The following is an 18,252-nucleotide window of genomic DNA, read 5'->3' as shown; positions in this document are numbered from 1 at the left end:
GCAGAGCCGGAAAACCAGTGAAGACAATCACTGAAAGAATGAATGGCCACTGCCCTGTCTCTTTCCTTGGCTCTCCGAGCCGGAAGTCTGTAGCATCCTAAAGAAACCCACATTTCCTCACAGGAAGCTCCTGCTGCTTTCCACATTTAGCACTATCCTGACACTGCTCACCGTCAGCATTCTCTCGCGGCTTGAGAAGAGTGTGCATGGACAGACTTCTAAGGACATCTGAGGTCTTTTCAGTTATAAGGTGAGTGGAGGGCCTCCCTTCCCAGTCATGCTGGACTTCTGCCTTGGGGGCAGCCATGCTTGGGGACTGCACACGCTGGGCTGCTGGTGCGCTCACCATTGGGATGCAGGATTGTCAGGAGGCACACGGAACTTTCCCAGGGCTGACCCGGGGATGCTCTAACTCCCCGGTGCCAATGTGGGACGGCACCCCCGTGTGAAACCTCAGAAGCTACTCACTGGAGCCGCGTTGGCACACAGTAATTGTGGTAAGAGGGGAGCTCAATGTGGAGGTCTTTAAAGAAGACGTGAAAGGTGGAAGAGGGACAAGCATGTGGCACAGTGGGTTAAGCTGTCACTCACAATGCTAACATCCTGCCTGGTGTGAGTCCCAGATGCTCTATTTTTGATCCAGCTCCCTCCTAATGCACCTGGGAAGGCAACAGCTGATGGCTTGAGTGTCTGTGGGAGATGAGGATGGAGCTCCTGGCTCCTGGCCCAGACCTGGTTGTTGTGGCCATTTCAGGAATCAATCAGTGGATGGGAGATATTCTGCCCCCCCCTTAAATAAATAAATAAATCTTTTTAAAAAGGTGAAAGGCATCAACGACTACAACTCTGCAGTACTTAATCTATGAATGATGCTTGAGATGTTGCCGTTTTCCTCTATTGTAATCAAGTCTCCTGAGATGCCGTGAGCCAGATTCCTTTTTATTTTTACTTATTCCTAGTACGTGGCTGTGGGACCCAGGGGAGTTTTTATGAAGGAAGGAGACACCTGGAACCATTGAACAACTCATTACTAAAATCTCAAAGTATGAAATGGGCCCACGTTCAGATGACAGAAGTCAACACAGTCCAAAGAACAAATGCAACCAGGATAACCGCATCCTCCGCTTATCCGGCCAGCCAGTCCTTTTCCACTTATGAAAATACCCGAGTGCTGTCTCTGCTCAGGAGTACCAGACATCAGGAAGTGAGCTAAGAAAAGAAGAATGTGGTGGCAAAGAAGACAGTCAAAAACTGAAAACAGATCAACTACACTAGGAAATGGAAAAAACAAATAATTTCCCCAACGTTTTCCCCGAGTTCTTCTAGCAGAAATTAAACCTTTTTCTTTATTGCTAGATCACACTGAGAAAGGAATTTTTGTAGGTGGATTGGTTGCCAATTGCCGACCAATGCCGGGGGTATTTGCTTTGCGTCTGAGCTTGGCCCAGGCACCACCGCGGGCAAGCTGCAGGCGTTGGTGAGGGATGCTGACCTCACAAAATGGCTGTCCTTGCGCTTAACCTCAGTGCCAGGGCCACAAGCACTTGCTCTCCACGTATGCTAGCCCACAGTCTCACAGCCACGAAAGGCAAGCTCCGCCTACTGCTGTGTGGCCTCGTTTCCACATCTGTACTTAAAGAAGCTCCATCAGCCTCTGTGGATAAGGACTGAAATTAGACAAGGGGACTGAGCAAATGGAAATATTAATGTTCTTCTTTTAAAATTACAGGAAACACTGTCTCAAGTTTTTGCTTATAATTCATCTGAGTGTGTAAAAACCAAGCATCTGGCCAGCATGGCCAGTGTCTTTGGCAAAACCATGGCTGAGGACCGGGCTGGCGCACTGGGAGCGAGCTAGGGGTGTGGCTGGGGGTGCTAGGAGGTGGCTAGGATGTTTCATTCCTCTAGGAGGTAGCTAGTGTCATGATGCACTAGTCACAAACGGGAGGATGCAGAAGATAAGCGAACACATGGAGGACAACGAAAGCCAGGTTTTCCCTGCTTCAGAAGGAAGTTACAAATATGGAAGAGGGAAAGCTGAAAGAAGCGTTTTGGTGTTGGACTGAGGTGGGAGGTGACAGCATGAACTCATGACAGCTCATACACAAAGAATCAGGTAGACACGTGCACGTGCACACATCCACTGGCTGCTTGCACTGTGAACGTTGAAAGCAGTGACATGCCAGCTGTAAGAACCATCCCGCCTCCCAGATCTTGACCCCTATATGCCACAGTCCCCCTAAAGGAACCGAGGACTTTTGGAGAAAGGACTGATTCCCCTACCAGGATAGGGAAAGCATGAGATGAGCCTGGAATATCTTTTTTTTTTTTTTTTTTTAGAAAAAAATATTTTTATGTTATTCATTTGAAAGGCAGAGTTAGAGAGAGGGAGAGTGAGACAGACACTGGATTACTTCCCAAGTGACCCTAACAGCCAGGACTGGGCCAGGCTGAAGACAGGAGTTTCCTCCGGGTCTCTCATGTGGGTACAGGACCCCAAACACTGGGCCATCTTCTGCTGCTTTTCCTAGGCCATTAGAAGGGAGCTGGATTGTAAGTGCAGCAGCTGGGACTCAAACCAGTGCCCATATGGATGCCAGCACTGCAGGCGATAGCTTTACCTGCTTATGCCACAACGCCTGCACTGGGAATATCTTAATGAGCCAAAAGGTAGAGAAGCTCTCCAAGAATGACAGGTGTCATGTCAAAGGACACTGCAGCCAACTGAAAGGGGCCCCTGCCATCTGAATCTTGGATAAATACCCATGGTTTAGATTATTAGGAAAAAGAAGGAGAAGGAGTTGCATCCTTGTCTTTGTTTGCCATCGAGGCTGCGAGGACTCGAGCCTTTGTCCTGAGACACGCAGCATTGATTTCAAGGGAGGTCAGGCCCCATGGGAATGAACTGGCACAAATCCATCATCACAGAAGGACAAACAGCTCAAGTCTGTGCTTTGCTGACAGAAAGGCTGCTTGTTTAAAGCACCTACCACATGGGTGCCTACCCATCGGCACACACCTATCTACTTTGTTAATAAGGTCCTCTCCTTTACATACGGAGAAGCAACACATTCGTTTATACACTATTATGTCAGGGCATCCACAGCTGAAGGCAAACTGTTCAGTTGTTAATGTACACAAAACTATTTTTCCACATTTTATTCTTAATATCAGCTACAAGAAAATGGTTTTTTTTTCCTGCAAAATAACTTGTAAAACATGGGATCAGTTAGGTTGGCTTTAAATTTTCCCTTTCCTCCATTTCTGACTAAAAAATAAATCACTTGAGGAGAAATCTTTCTCACTGTTGAAAATCTGTGGTTGAGAGCTGTGACTTTCAAAAATAATTTTCATGTTGAAGTAATTTCAAGCTTCGAAGCTGTCAGAAGACCATTTTTAAAAAGTTCCTCCACAGCCCTCACCCGGAGGATTCCACACTGTCAACACATTTCCTATTTGTCTCACTCTCACATTACACATGTGTGCATGCAGGTGCACGTGCGCGCACACACACACAAGCACACAGGAAAGGCTGGAGTTTTCCTTCCAGCCTTTGAGGTCTGGTGGGCAAATCACGCCATTCCTGTCACCAACCTAAGAAGCCCACGGAAGCCAGGTGGAGAACGCATGCAAGTGAAAGGGAAAGGACTGAGGTCCACTCGGGCACAGCAGGGACCGTGACGCGCCTGTGCCGGGACGGACGGGGCAGCTGCCACACTGCAGGCGGCTCTGTTCCCAACTGTGGCCCACGTTATGCCAGAACTTCTGATTTTTTCGAGAGAAGCTGGAAAAAAATGGATTTTTCAGGAACATCATCCAAATGGGACTAACATTGGAAACCAATAAAATTGGTTTGAGGGGGAAAAAAATCTAAGCTGTATACAATCTATTGCACTGCTAGCTGCCAGGTGTGATAATAATAATTCTCATGTAATTTCTGGTCATGACTAATCAGAGCTCTAACACCATAAATAGATAACACACAGTGTGTAGAACAATGGGGAAAAAAATGACCCAACCCCAAGGACCCTGCAGTCAATTCTTTTGCAAAGGAAGTGACGCAATATAAACTACACTTGCCTGGCAGGGATTGCTTCCAGATTACAAAACAACATCTGCAAAACAGAGCTCTTAAAGGAACGCTTATGGACCATCCCCCTTACAGAGAACCAGCGCAAGCACAGTAACTACCAGGAAAACTGTGCTGATCCCAAAGAACAAAGACCTTTGGTTTTCAAGTTTTTAATATTTTTTTTTTTAAAAAGAACATTAAAAAGGGAGTTCCCTGTGCAAAGGCTGATGGCACAGACTGGTCCAGCACTACATCTCAGTATTTATTCTTACTAATGCGTATCACCAATGTTGATGTTCACCACGGGGCTTACGCAAGAGACTGTCATTACTAATACAATTGATCCCACTTCTCCTGGAAGCAGCTGATCATGCTTTGAGAAACAGTGCAAGTCCCATCTCTGTACGGCCTCCCTGGGCACCGCTAGCCTGACGTGGTCTCAGGACAATCGTCATCTCTGCAGCTGACCTGCCAGCTAATGGAAGCGGCACCAAGGCACTCGCCCACAACCCTGTTAAGCTCCTGGGTGTTTCCACACTGGTTTCCACAGTTTATTCTCCAAGAACAGTGTTACTCCAGGTGTCCCAGGCTGTAAGCTGTTTGGGGCTTGCTCTGTGATGAGCATGGGAACGGCGTTTTGAGGGTTTTGCAGCATCATGGGGACAGGCAAGAGCCAGATCAGTGAACTCATTTTGTCAACAAAGTACAGACCAGCTTGGATGCTGTCAAGCTCTTGTGTTGAGGCCACGTGGGACACAAGCTGGGGATCAGTCACTGCTAGTACCATGTTACAGAGGGCAACATTTAAGGACAATATATCAACTCTAACCCAAAAGCAAGTGAAAAATCAAAGACTATATAAACATTTGTTAACTGTTACATGCTTACAGCATTTTCATTTTCAATAAAGCCCATCTTGCAATGTTTAATTTAGCATTAATAGCTAAATTAGGTGCTATCCTGTGACTATGTCCCATCCCCTTAATACACTGAAACAGAATCTGCTGAGGATGGGGGGGGGGACCCTTTGGGTGATAACATTATCAGTCTCTACCCATAAAAAGGGGTAAGGACCCCTACATGAAAAACCCAAGGGTGCGGGCTGGTCCCCTCTGCCGTGTGGAGGCAGCACTTAGGAGAAGTGAGCCCTCTGCAGGCACACTCTTCCGGGGCCTTGATCTTGGACTGAGCAGCCCCCAGAACTGTGAGCAGTAAATTGCTGTGGCTTGTTGGAGACCAGCCCAAGGGCCTCTGTATCAGGAGCCTGAACAGACTGAAACACCACGGGAGGAACATGTACAGTATTTGTTTATAGTCCTAATTCAATTCTAGGCCTAATCCTTTGTAAACCAAACATCACCGACTCCTCTGTCCCTACAAGACACAGACACACGTCCAGTCACGGTCACCCCAGTTAGGAGGTGGAAACTTGTCCAGGGCAATGAAGACCAAGAGCTCATCCTGGACTCCACTCGGACCTCTGATTTCCTCAACACTAAGCCTGGTCTTGGAGTCAAAACTGACGGCAAAGTGCGCTATTTGCAGAGATGACTAACCAAACAGGCAATAAAACCGTAAATTAGACAACATTTACATGTAAGACACAAAGAAATAACCTCAAAACCAGAAGAATTCTCGAGAAAAAGTACTGACCTCAGAAGCTGATATTCAGGAAGCGGCCTAACCAGGAGCAGGGCAGGGCAGGGCTGGGCTGCTGCAGGAGCCCCCGCCTGGCATCTGCAGAGCTTTTCCCAGACCCCGTGCTCTTCCCTGGGGTTCCAGAAACCCTCCCGGGGAGACACACAGCACAAACCGTAAGTCTCAGGCCCTGTACTCTCTTTAGTCTCAGGCCTGTGCAACACGAGGATTAAACTGCCCTCCTGGGTTTGATGCGAGGCAGAAGTTCATGATTTAGAACAATAACCTTTATCCCATGGCCCCTAAGCTGTCGTGTTGTTCATTCTTCCATTAGAGTTACGTACATTTAGTATATATCCCATTTGCAAATTAGAATGTCTGGCTTTGTAGAAAGAGTACATTAACCTGTAAAAGTGAATCTCTGGGGGCTGGCGCAGTGACACAGTGGGCTAAGCTTCCACCTGTGGCGCCAGTATCCCATACAGGAACTGGTTTGAGTCCAGGCTGCTCTTCTTCTAATTCCACTCTCTGCTAATGGCCTAGGAAAGCAGTAGGAGATGGCCCTAGTCCTTGGGCTCCTGTATCTGCACTGGAGACCAGAAGCTCCTGGCTCCTGGCTTCAGATCGGCACAGCTCTAGCCATTGGGGCCATTTGGGGAGTGAACCAGCAGAAGGAAGACCTTTCTCTCTGTCTGCTCCTCTCTCTGTAACCTACCTCTTAAATAAATAAAAAATCTTAAATAAAAAAAAGCAGATCTTCATATTTTGAATGCCTGAAGAGATTAATGCATTGTTTAAATACTTCTCTGAGGAATAAGGAGTCTAACACATTACTGCATTTCCACAGTGCACGGGCTGTTTGGCTGCCAGGGGACGCTAGCTAGTCCCTTGCTGGTTCACTGTGAATGAATGATTTACTGCTTTGCCTGCCCAGGAAAGGAGTGGGGCAGTCAATGCTGAATGGCATTTCCTACTTTATAAAGCTGGCAACATGCAGGGCTTAACGAGACAGCACAAGGAAATACAAATAGAGGTGGGTTTGAGATGCTCACTGATCCCCAGAGATCACAGACACAGTCACAGAGAGGGCTACAACTTAATTTCACTGAAGGTAAATTAACAGTGGCATGGAGGATTTCAGAGTCAATTTAAATCAGACTGAAAAAGCCCACAAAAATTAATATACAAGAATTGTGATGCATGCTAATAGGAGGTGAAGACTACATTACAGTATTTGAGACTGTTTTAATATTCCATTAGTATGTAGAAAATATAAAAAATAATGATGAAAATACTAAGCCACCTTTAGTCTTGCTCTCTAGGAGTTCCTACTATCAACAACTTCATAAATGTGGGGCCAGCGTCGTGGCTCACTTGGTTAATCCTCCGCCTGCAGCGCCAGCATCCCATATAGGTGCCGGGTTCTAGTCCCAGTTGCTCCTCTTCTACTCCAGCTCTCTGCTGTGGCCCGGGAGGGCAGTGGAGGATGGCCCAGGTGCTTGGGCCCCTGCTCCTGCATGGGAGACCAGGAAGAAGCACCTGGCTCCTGGCTTCAGATCAGCGCAGCATGCCGGCCATAGCGGCCATTTGGGGAGTGAACCAATAGAAGGAAGGAGACTTTTCTCTCTGTCTCTCCCACTGTCTATAACTCTACCTGTCAAAAAAAACAAAAACAAAAACAAAAACAAAAAACTTCATAAACGTCCTTTCAGGAAACTTTGAATGCCCATACCCCATGTATGTATATTTACTTTTGAAATAATTCATGTAATATGTATATCTTTAGATAAATGCTCCATAAGATATACAGCACATAATCTGAGCTATGCGGCTTTTATTCATACGTCTTTTATCCCACAGCAAAGCCGGGGCCATCTGTCCCCTCGTAGCTCCACCCCTTCCTGCAGTTAGCCAGGGCCTAGTCATCGGTTCCGGCCACCGGCTGTGGGACGCACACATCTGGGCCAAGGCAGAGAGGCTGGTGTGCACCTGCTGGCGAGGGAAGCCCTGTGCTTGGGATGGTAGCGCCGGAAGCCGGGAGCTGCCTGCCTGCTTTGCCGCTGCTTGGAATCTCCCAGATGAACAGGGGATTTGGTGAGGAATAAACTTTTCTTGCCTGAAGTCACTGAAATTTGGGCTTTGGGTATAACTGTAGCAAACCTGCCTTAATCAGAACACGGGCAATCCTTTACAGTAGCATATCTGCAGGCCTAGTTGTTCTAAAGCAGAGCAGATGTGTGATAACTGATGTACCTGCCCCCACCTATGGACTTCTAGGTTGCTCCTAGGGTTAATGTTGCTGTTGTTACAATAAACAATGTTATCACTAACACCCTTTTACTCACCTGCTTGCTAACACATACCCAAATGCTTCTGGGAGGTGTATTCCTTGAAGCAGGATGGATGAGTCACAGAACAGCACACTTCTCTTAAAATTTTAAAGATTATTCAACAGTGCTCCTCTATCCACGGGGTATGTGTTCCCTGACTCCCGATGACTGCCTGAAACCACACATAGTACCTACTCTATAGTCTATGTTTTGTTCCTCCGATAGTTTAATTTATAAATCAGGTGCACTAAGAGATTAATAATAACTAATAATAAGATAATTATAATATACTGCAAGGTCGTTTCCCCCACACCCCCAATATCTCCCTGAACTACACTCACCTTCTTTTCTTTTCTTATCTTATCTTATCTTATCTTATCTTAGACACGCTGAGGAGGATGACATCAGCTCCAGATGTCACGTAAGGCTGTTACGTACAGGTTCCTGGAACCCAAGCACTGCGATGTCACCACAGCGGATCTGACAGATGCTAAGCGACTGACAGGTGGGTGGCACACACTGTGTACATGCTGGACAAAGGGGCTGTTCACATCCCAGGTGGGACAGAGCAAGGAGGCACAGGATTCCAACCTGGGACTCGGGCATGCAGCACTTTTCATTTAGCATCTTCAGACTACGGCTGACCTGCAGGTAACTGAAACCACTGCGTATCAGCGACCCAAACGTAAATTGTGCAAGTGCAGTGCCAGGCAGAAGCCTCCACCAAACCTTATTCCACAGCCTCCAGGGCCTGCCTTGGAATGTTTGTGTCCCCAAAGTTCTATGCTGAAATCCAGCCACCAAAGTGATGGTATTTGGAGGTGGGCTTTGGAGAGGGGACCAAATAATGAGGCTGGAGTGCTGGATGCGATCAGGGCCCTTCCAGGCAGCAGCTGGGGAAGTGGGTCGCTCCCCGACCACCACAGAAAGAACCATGCAGGGAGCACTTCGCAACCCAGAAGATGGCCCTCACGGAACCTGACCATGCTGACACCCTGGTCTCGAATTTCTCAGACTCCACAACTGTGATAAATAACTTCGCTGTTTGTAAGCTAGCCAGCTTATGGCATTTCATTACAGAATGCTGCACAGACTGAGACACAGGGATTTTGTCTGTGCCCATCAGCACATTTTTGTATATCTATCTATATACAAATGTGAAAGGTGCTTCCAGAAGCTCAGGGAAGAACAGAATTAAAAGATAAATTTATTTTGGTGCAAAAAGTTTTTGACATCCATGCATATGAATGGTATTCAAAAAGGTGTATTATAAGAAAAAGGATGCAAAGTTTCCTAAATGTTTTACACCAAATTAAACTGTTAATCCCATTTTCCATGAGCTTTTTGAAGTGCCCTACTTATGTAAATATGTGTATGTCTATGGATCTATAGATACAAATACATATGTATGTAAGTATGTATGTACATATATATTTAGGGTGGATTTTGAGAGCTGTTTCCAACATGCCTGTCAAAGAGAGAGCCTGCTTCCTGAGCCCCCATAGGGCTGTTTCTAAAGTAAGAGGCCCTCGTGCTATGCTTCTGTGCTCAGCAATCATGCCTGCTAAGCTCTGGGACGTTTGCATCATCTTGATTGAAGAGGCCCAGCTATAACTGTCAGATGGGCTAAGGATCCACACAGCTTTCACAATAAAAACTCACTGTATTCGAGCTGCCCTCAAGGCAGGCCCAGACTATCAGATGTCTCCCCTGTACCTAAAGGCAGGCAAAGGGGGAGGGAAAATGCTGGGACCCTGTGCAGGTGAGCAGGAGGCAGCCCAAGGTGCCTGCAAACCCTGCAGGAGGTAGTGGCCAGCGCCAGGAACCCAGCTGACAGCAGACTGCATAAGAATTTGCTTGAGAAGGGTAAGGGGGCTGAGAGGAGAGCCGGCAGACAGCAAGGCTGAGGGAGAAGGAAGGGCTGGAGAGCGACTGGCGGGAGAAGCAGAAGGGCAGACACACAAAGCGCCCTAGGGGTGACCCTGAAGTTCACAGCCTCAAGGGAGGTGCCAGTGGCTGGGCTCTGCTGAGTGATTATCCCCAGGAGATGCTGGCCTAAACAGTAAACTAACTGATGGGATAAAAAAATGAGCATTCTGGATCACTACTTTAAATGGTTATTATTTCTTGGAATTCTAAGGTAAGTCTATGACTTTTAATTAATATGCCTTTAAGTAACTGTCCACTTCTCACAATTCTGCGTGCTTAGGTGTAGAAGTGTTTTGGTTTGGAAGTTATTTTTTGTTTTTTTGTTTGTAATTTGATAATTTTGTAGGCTGAGGGGGTGGGCGGAGCGTCTGCCCTCCTGACACCAGCACTGTGATGCTTCCCCTCCAGGCCAGCCGCTCCCTCGGCCCTGTGACTCTTCCCACTAGGATGTCCCCAGGCTCAGCGGGCTGTCTGTCTGCAAGTTAACAACAACCCTACTGGGTAAACCTGCTCTGCCTGCTGTCCTCAGTCTCCAGGAAAGGCCATCCATGGAGCTGGACAGAGACTGGAAACCGAACACGGCCCTGCCCGGCCGTGGGGTCTCCCAGGCCTCTGCTCAGCCGCTCTCTGGTCAGATTCCCCATCGTCTCTGCCGCCTGGTTTCCCTGACTCCAATTCTTCCATTTGATTCTTTGTGTCTGATGAGGAAATATTCCAAGCACAGTGGCAGACACGTGTGCTGTCCCCACTTATTGCACCATCCCCCTCCTCTGCTGTGTAGCCCTGAGCCTGGACGGTGTTCACCCCCTGCCTAACCCTGGGCACAGAGGGGAGCGGCCTCCCCCAGCCCAGGAGCCCTGTCCTGTCAGCCATCAGACCCAGGCAAGCATCCCCAGGTCTGAGCAGAGGTGAGAAAAACCCTTATTGATTCAAGAATCAGCAAAGACGTTAAGTTTGGAGTCACATAACTGAGTGGCTGAAGTTACCAGGTCTGACCATGACTCACAATGAAAAACAGTTACTCACTGCTCACAACCCTATGAGTTTCCCTGTCCGGTTCGCATGTGGCAAAAACAAGGACTCGGGAGGTCTAGCACTTGCTGAAAGTTCCCGAGTCAAGGTGACAGTGCCAGGATTCAAACTCAGCAGCAGAGGGTAGAGCAAATGCTCAGAACTCTCTCTGCTGTGCCACCCACGCCAAAGTCACAGGAAGGGAAAACAATGGGGCCATGCATAGCGGTAGACAGACAAGCAAAGTAAAAACAAACAAACAAAAAATTCTAAAGGGAAAATTTAAAGAGTATCCTGGAAGCAGAAAGAGGCATGACAGTGAGAAATGCGGCCAGTGAAGGAGCAAGGCAGAGGGGAGGGGTCTTGACCCTGAGACAGTCAGCAGGATTCCACGCAGGATGTGGGACAAGGGAGGGGACCACAGAGGGCCCCGAGGACATGGGTACTAACGGCCCCTGCTGTGTAGCTGTGCTCAGGAACAGCACTCGGTTTCCCTGCCCTAAGAAGACACCACGTCACTGCTCATGATCAGGAACACACTGTTTGTCCAGCCCCTGAAAGACGCCAGTCCCTGGGCCAGGTGGGAACTGCATATGCACATTATGTCATTTAATGCTCGCAGCAGCCTTAACATGAACAGAACACTCTTTTTCATGAACAATTTCCATGCAAATGTCACCTACAAGTGTGGGGTCATTCAGATCCATTTTCCAATCAATCAGCAAATCCCGTTCGCTCCACCTCAAAAACAGACCCAGCACTCCACCATTTCTCCTGTGGATGGTCTCTGGCACTGATGGTTTCCCGACACTTGGAAAGATACTTCCGCACTGACTCTAGTCTTCCTTAGGGTATCTTCCAATACCACTCTAAGACAAGTTAGAAAAGACCAGGTTCTCACACACCCTCCTACACCTTTGTCTAACAAGTATGGATTGCACTTGGCAATGTGCTGGGGGCTGAGAGTAATCACGTCTGTGATCCTCCAGCAGGGGAGGCTGCCCAGTGCCAGCACCAGAGCACAGGAATTAATGCAGGGTGGTGTCAGAGGGCAGACCAAGGGCCCTTAACCCTGACCGCAAGGGCCTGGGGAGGTGTTTCCAGAAGCAACACCCAAGTTCAGAACTAGACGGGCAGGATTTACGGTGGCGATGGGTGGATGAGAAAGGTTAGGCTTCCACACAAGGGTCACAGCAGGGACAAAGGCTGGGAAGCAGAAGAAAGGGCAAAGTGCACACTCAAAGAATGGCCAGAGGTTGAGGGAGGCTGCAGCAGAGCGCGGGTGACAGCAGAGGAAACAGGAAGGAGAGATGACAAGAGCGGGAAGACAGAGCTGCTTGCTGTCGATGCCTTGCAAGTCATGCCAAGAAACTTAGGCTTTATCCCAAGATCAAGGGACAGTCGCTGAAAGATCTTACAACAGAGGCATGAGGTGCTGACTCTGCACTTTAGAAAGTAATTCTGCCTGCAGCATGGAAGTATTAAGACTGGAGCTATGGAGACCAGTTGAGACAGGTGCACCCATGCGACACTTAACCAATAATGAACTAGAGCACCAAGGGAGTCAGTCATTCACTGACAGAGCAGGAGGAGGTGGGGCTGGTGAGGACAGCCAGGGGTCAGGATCATAAAGAACCGGCCCAAGGCACTGGGAGAAGGCTGAACACAGACTAAGGTTCACACGTTGGCCAGTTTCTCAAAGCAGAGGCACCTGGTGGAAAAGTGACCAGAGTCCGAGTCAGTCATATTAAAAAAAAAAAAAAAATCCTGGCTGGCGCTGCGGCTCACTAGGCTAATCCTCCACCTAGCGGCGCCGGCACACCGGGTTCTAGTCCCGGTTGGGGCGCCGGATTCTGTCCCGGTTGCCCCTATTCCAGGCCAGCCCTCTGCTGTGGCCAGGGAGTGCAGTGGAGGATGGCCCAGGTGCTTGGGCCCTGCACCCCATGGGAGACCAGGAAAAGCACCTGGCTCCTGGCTCCTGCCATCGGATCAGCGCGGTGCGCCGGCCGCAGCGCGCTGGCCGCGGCGGCCATTGGAGGGTGAACCAACGGCAAAGGAAGACCTTTCTCTCCGTCTCTCTCTCTCACTGTCCACTCTGCCTGTCAAAAAAAAAAAAAAAAAAAATCCTTGTGTGAACCTCTTCAGTTGATTCCTCCTCTCTCCCCACTGCTCCCTGGACTGGTAAGCACAGACATATGCCCCCATGACAGGGCGTGGGAGGAAGCTGGGAAAAGACAGGCCTCTAACAAGGAGCGCCTTGCTGGCTGCTACAAGAAGTCCTGGAATGGGAAGGACAGTAAGACTGAGAAGCAGCAGCAGACTGCTTTAAATGAAACCACGTTTACAAGTGGGATGCATTAAATTAAGACATAAATTAATCATTCTTGAAATTTTAAATACTCTGGCAGTGCCATGTTGACTATTAAAAGTTGCCTTGGGGTAATGTTAATTGCAGTAACAAATAAACCCCAAACTTTCAGTGGCTTCAACATAAGACACTCATTTGTGACTTTACAGCAGTCCTCAAACTCAGGGGGAGAGGGAGTGGGCCCTTGCTCTAGGAGGTGGTTCAGTGACCCAACAGGCGCCTCCTAGCCTCAATGTGGGACCTCAAGGTCACCTTCAGCATCACAAACCAGCCTGTGGGAGGGGGCAGAGAATGGAGAATCTCGTGGGAGGTTTTTCTGAGTTAGACTCGGGAGTGGCTAGACCTCAAAAATTCCAGTAGTGAGTACACAGTCACACGACCCGGGTGACTGCCAGGGAGGGTGTGCCCCAAATGACAGGAAACAAGTTTTGGTGACGACTTGGAAGTCTCTGGGATGGATGGGAAAATTCTGAGAACTGCAGAGCTTAGCAGTATCTTGAAGAAAGTAGGCATTCAAGTGCTCAAATTATGTTGAAAAAAATGTTTTATGAAAATATATATTACAAGAGTTCCATTTTATTGCATTATGCACCACTAAAAGATTAACTGGTGACTACATAAACTGTAGGGAAAAAGCAGTTTTAAGACCTTGATTTATAGAAATTGATCATTTCAACCCAGATTTTCCTTATTCACTAAGAAGATACCCTTCAACCCCCAAAATACTTACAGTGCAAGAAACATTCCAAACTTGAGGGTCAACAACAATCACAAATACTAATTCTAAAGTACTGCAAAAATCCCTGTGTTAATTAAATGTTCTAAATTTTCATGTTAGCGCCTGTTCTCATAATTTTTGATATAAAGCACAGCCATTATTTTAGGTAGTCCAAGCTCAGGGAAACCAAAAAAAAAAAGGCTGCAAATATGGAAGGTTTTCTCCAGAAACAATCTCCATACTCGTAATCTGATTCTCTGAATGGACATGTATATGCCAAGAGAAAGTTTCCTCTTTTACTCATCAGGATAATACTATGTTATTCTGGGGAAAACAAAGAAGCCCCTGAAACCTCCCTGGCCCACATAACAGAGGCTTATTTCTTTCTCACGTCAGACAGTGCTCCTCTACTATACCGATTTGCCAAATAGAATATGTGGCTGGGGGCAGGTGTTGTGGTGTAGCAAGTAAAGCTGCTGCCTGTAGTGCCAGCATCCCACGTGGGCATCGGTTCATGTTATGGCTGCTCCACTTCCAATCCAGCTCCCTGCTAACGCACCTGGGAAAGCAGTGGAAGATGGTACAAGTGCTTGGGCCCCTGCCATCCATGAGGGAGAACCGGATGTAGCTTCTGACTCCTGGCTTAGCCCTGGCTGTTGTGGCCACTTGGGGAGTGAACCAGTAAATGGAAGATCTCTCTCTCTCCTTCCCACCTTCTTTCCCTCCCTCCCAATTTTTCTGTAACTCTGACTTTCAAACAAACAAATCAAGCTTTAAAAAATATATTAAAAATTTTTAAAATACAACATGTAGCCAACAAAGCTGTCATGGCAAAGGAGAAGCAGAAAACTCACAGCACCTCCGCTCTGGGTTCACTGCCCAGGGCTGGCCTGAGATCCCGACCGATCTGTACAGTGGGCTAGGTAACGTGGAGAAGTACTGCCTATTCAGTGCTTGCTGTCTCTTCTGCACCTGTGTGTACCACGTGGTGAAGTACTGGTTACTCATCGCTGGCTGCCTCGGCTGCACCCAGTCCTTCGGTACTTTTCCTACGGGAAATTCAAAACTTTTATTCTGGCATACAGATTAGTTTCTTGTTAAGTTTGTTGATGAGCACCAGTAACTCTGATAATAAAAATGATAAAGTTAAATTTCTGGGCTTGCAGCACTAAAATCCTTTACCCGTGATAACCTAGCAGCAGCTAACAGGATCTCAAAGCCTGTGGGAAGCAGTTCGTTGATTCTGCTTGGTATCTCTGAGCTAAGACTCCCTAAACAAAGCCTCTTCCACCAGTCCAGGAGCTCTCACAGTGAAAAACACCTGCGCTGGGTCCCTGCCTGGCAGAACGCGGGTGCCACTGGGGAGGGGCACTTTTTTTTTTTTGTAATTATAGCCAAGTGATTGCCACCCAGGCCAACTGGTGCTCTAGGAGTGGAGCAAGGTGCTAACAGTGTTAAAGATGAGACCCAGCCCGCCTAGGGGAGGCTTCACTGAGGCAAATGCAGGGCCCAGCAGGACAGGTGAGGGGGAGGACTACAGGTGTTCCGGACCGCGGGAACAGAGCAGATGGTGCGGGAAATGTTCATTATTACTAAGGACTTGACCTTTGACATTTTAAAAATAATTTTTTGGGTTTCCCCCCACCCTGACAGAGCTAGTATAAAAACTGAATTTTAAATAATTCAGTGAGTTTAAATGTGAGTTTTAAATTCAATATGAAAACTCTAATCCCTCTACATTACAAAAACAGGAGTTGGTCTTTCTTCTTCAAATACAACACAATCCCTTTCTGGGGATTTTTTAATAACAGGAAAAAATGACATTTTTAACTAAAAAGAGAAAACAAGGTACAAGAGAAGCCACATTGTTAAAACTTTTGGGTTAATTAAAATGATCATAATTCATCTATGTAACAATTAAGTAACTACAAGGGGAATTTGGGTTTGTATAAAGGTAGAATTAAAAGATAATACACGGCTGGCGCCGCGGCTCAATAGGCTAATCCTCCGCCTTGCGGCACTGGCACACCGGGTTCTAGTCCCGGTTGGGGCGCCGGATTCTGTCCCGGTTGCCCCTATTTCAGGCCAGCTCTCTGCTGTGGCCCGGGAGTGCAGTGGAGGATGGCCCAAGTGCTTGGGTCCTGCACCCGCATGGGAGACCAGGATAAGCACCCGGCTCCTGGCTTCGGATCAGCACGGTGCTCCGGCCGCAGCGCGCTGGCCATGGTGGCCATTGGAGAGTGAACCAACAGCAAAAGGAAGACCTTTCTCTCTGTCTCTCTCTCTCACTGTCCACTCTGCCTGTCCAAAAAAAAAAAGTATAAACTGGGGCTGGTGGTGTGGTGCAGTGGGTTAAGCCACTGCCTGTGACACTGGCATCCCGTATCAAGGTGCCAGTTTCAGTCCTGGCTGGATCCAGCTCCCTTCCTGTGAACGCTTCTGGAAAATCAGAAGACGGCCCAAGCGCTTGGGTCCTTGCCACCCATGTGGGAGACCCAGATGGAGTTCCAGGCTCCTGGCTTCGGACTGGCCCAGGCTGGACCATCATAGTCATTTAGGGGGTGAATCCCCTTGCCTATCACTTTATTGTATTTCAAATTAATAAAAGTAATCTTTAAAAAATCAAATAGAAATATGTAAACTTTATGTAGTCCTGAAAGATACAGGTATGGAAGCATCTTCAAACAACAGCTGCCTTATTTTAACACTTTAGTAACAAGAAGCAACTTGGAACAAGGGTGCAGTTTTACCTTTCTTCATTACAGCCAAAGAATGTATACGCACTTTGCACTTTGTGCACTTTCAAACTAACATTTCCCATTGCATGAAATGACTGCAGTTTAAAACTGGTTTTGTTGGCAACACACAGGAATTATTGCCACTTTCAAGGAAAGTGATCCTTCCCAGCTATAAAGGCCTGAAAAGTTATTACTTGCTTGCAGTTCAAGAACTTTTGAAAATTAATGAAAATTAAAGAATTCTAGTAGAAAAGCCAAGGTTACGCCTCCCTGTTTTCTCTTAGAACCATTTTCAAAGCGCATAACAAGAACCAGCATCTGTGGAGTGGTACCCCACCAGGCACCATGGAGAAAAGCAGAGGTACATTATCACTTAATCTTCACAACAACCTTATTCCCCCGAGAGCTCTTTAATTACAGATACAGAAATGGAGACTCCCAGAGGCAGTGAGAGCTTGCCCAAGGTCATGCAAGCATTCCACGGAGGAGCTGAGATTCACCCAAGCACTTTATCTCTAGTGGCAGTGCACTTAACCTCACCTCCATCCTAAAACTATGCTGTAAACAAATCTTAATTATGCCAAGGTTCAACACCGGGTCTCTGCTGCCCCATGGAGGGGTAGCCCCACATGAAGGCCCCTGCACGCTGAGCAGGCAGTGGTACCCTGAGCTGAGGCCACGCTGCTACGCGGGCAGGTGCTAGACGGACGACTGAAGACCCTTGCAGCTCACAGATCGACAGTGGGACAGGAAGGTTCCTGCCTTCTTTTCTAGAACAATCACTGAAACCAAGACCAACGGAGGAAAGGAGTACAAAGTACAAGCCTCCCTCCTCTCTAGGTGGGTTTCAGAGCCCAAGGGAACACTGTAACACATACTTTGAAGTCAGAAAGACCTTCCTCCATCACTTGTGCATGAGGAGCTCATCTCCGAGCCCATGTCCTCACCCCTAAGTGAGGGCATCATACCACTTGCCCAGACTCCTTGTGAGTATGACAGGAGCCTGAGACTGCAAAGCAACCCTGGGCTCCAGCTCTATTTCTGAAAGAGATGATGAGGCCAGGAAATCTTTAACATTCTCTCCAGCTATAAAATTGCATGAAGTGGGGCTGGTGTTGTGGCATAGTAAGCTAAGCCTCTACGTGCAGCACTGACATCGCATATGGGTGTCAGTTTGTGTTCCAGCTGCTCCTCTTCCAATCCAGATCTCTGCTATGGCCTGGGAAAGCAGTGGAAGATGGCCCAAGTCCTTGGGCCCCTGCACCTGTGTGGGAGACCCAGAAGAAACTCCTGGCTCCTGGCTTCAGATCAGCCCAACTCCAGCTGTTGGAAGTTCCAGTGGATGGAAGACCTTTCTCTCCCTCCCTTTGTCTGTAACTCAGCCTTTCAGTAAATAAAACCTTTAAAAAAAAATCACATGAAGTTTTTATTTTTAGTTTGAAAAAACC

At 47.7% G+C, this 18,252-nt stretch overlaps 1 protein-coding gene and 1 long non-coding RNA gene across 2 annotated transcripts in view; one reads left to right on the top strand and one right to left on the bottom strand.

The window, feature by feature from the left end:
* MYO1D (myosin ID) overlaps positions 1 to 18,252 on the bottom strand; it is a 340,304-nt gene that overhangs the window by 262,743 nt on the left and 59,309 nt on the right. The gene's annotated exons all lie outside the window — the stretch shown is intronic.
* Positions 140 to 18,217, top strand: LOC138846168 (uncharacterized). The gene is made up of 3 exons (XR_011383597.1): positions 140 to 250; positions 8,425 to 8,545; positions 17,978 to 18,217. It is a non-coding gene; the product is annotated as an uncharacterized lncRNA (long non-coding RNA).

Source organism: Oryctolagus cuniculus, chromosome 17, assembly GCF_964237555.1.
Source record: "Oryctolagus cuniculus chromosome 17, mOryCun1.1, whole genome shotgun sequence".
In the NCBI taxonomy this organism is placed as follows: Eukaryota; Metazoa; Chordata; class Mammalia; order Lagomorpha; family Leporidae; genus Oryctolagus; species Oryctolagus cuniculus.
Note: the sequence above shows the minus strand (reverse complement) of the source record. Positions and strands in the feature narration are given on the sequence as shown.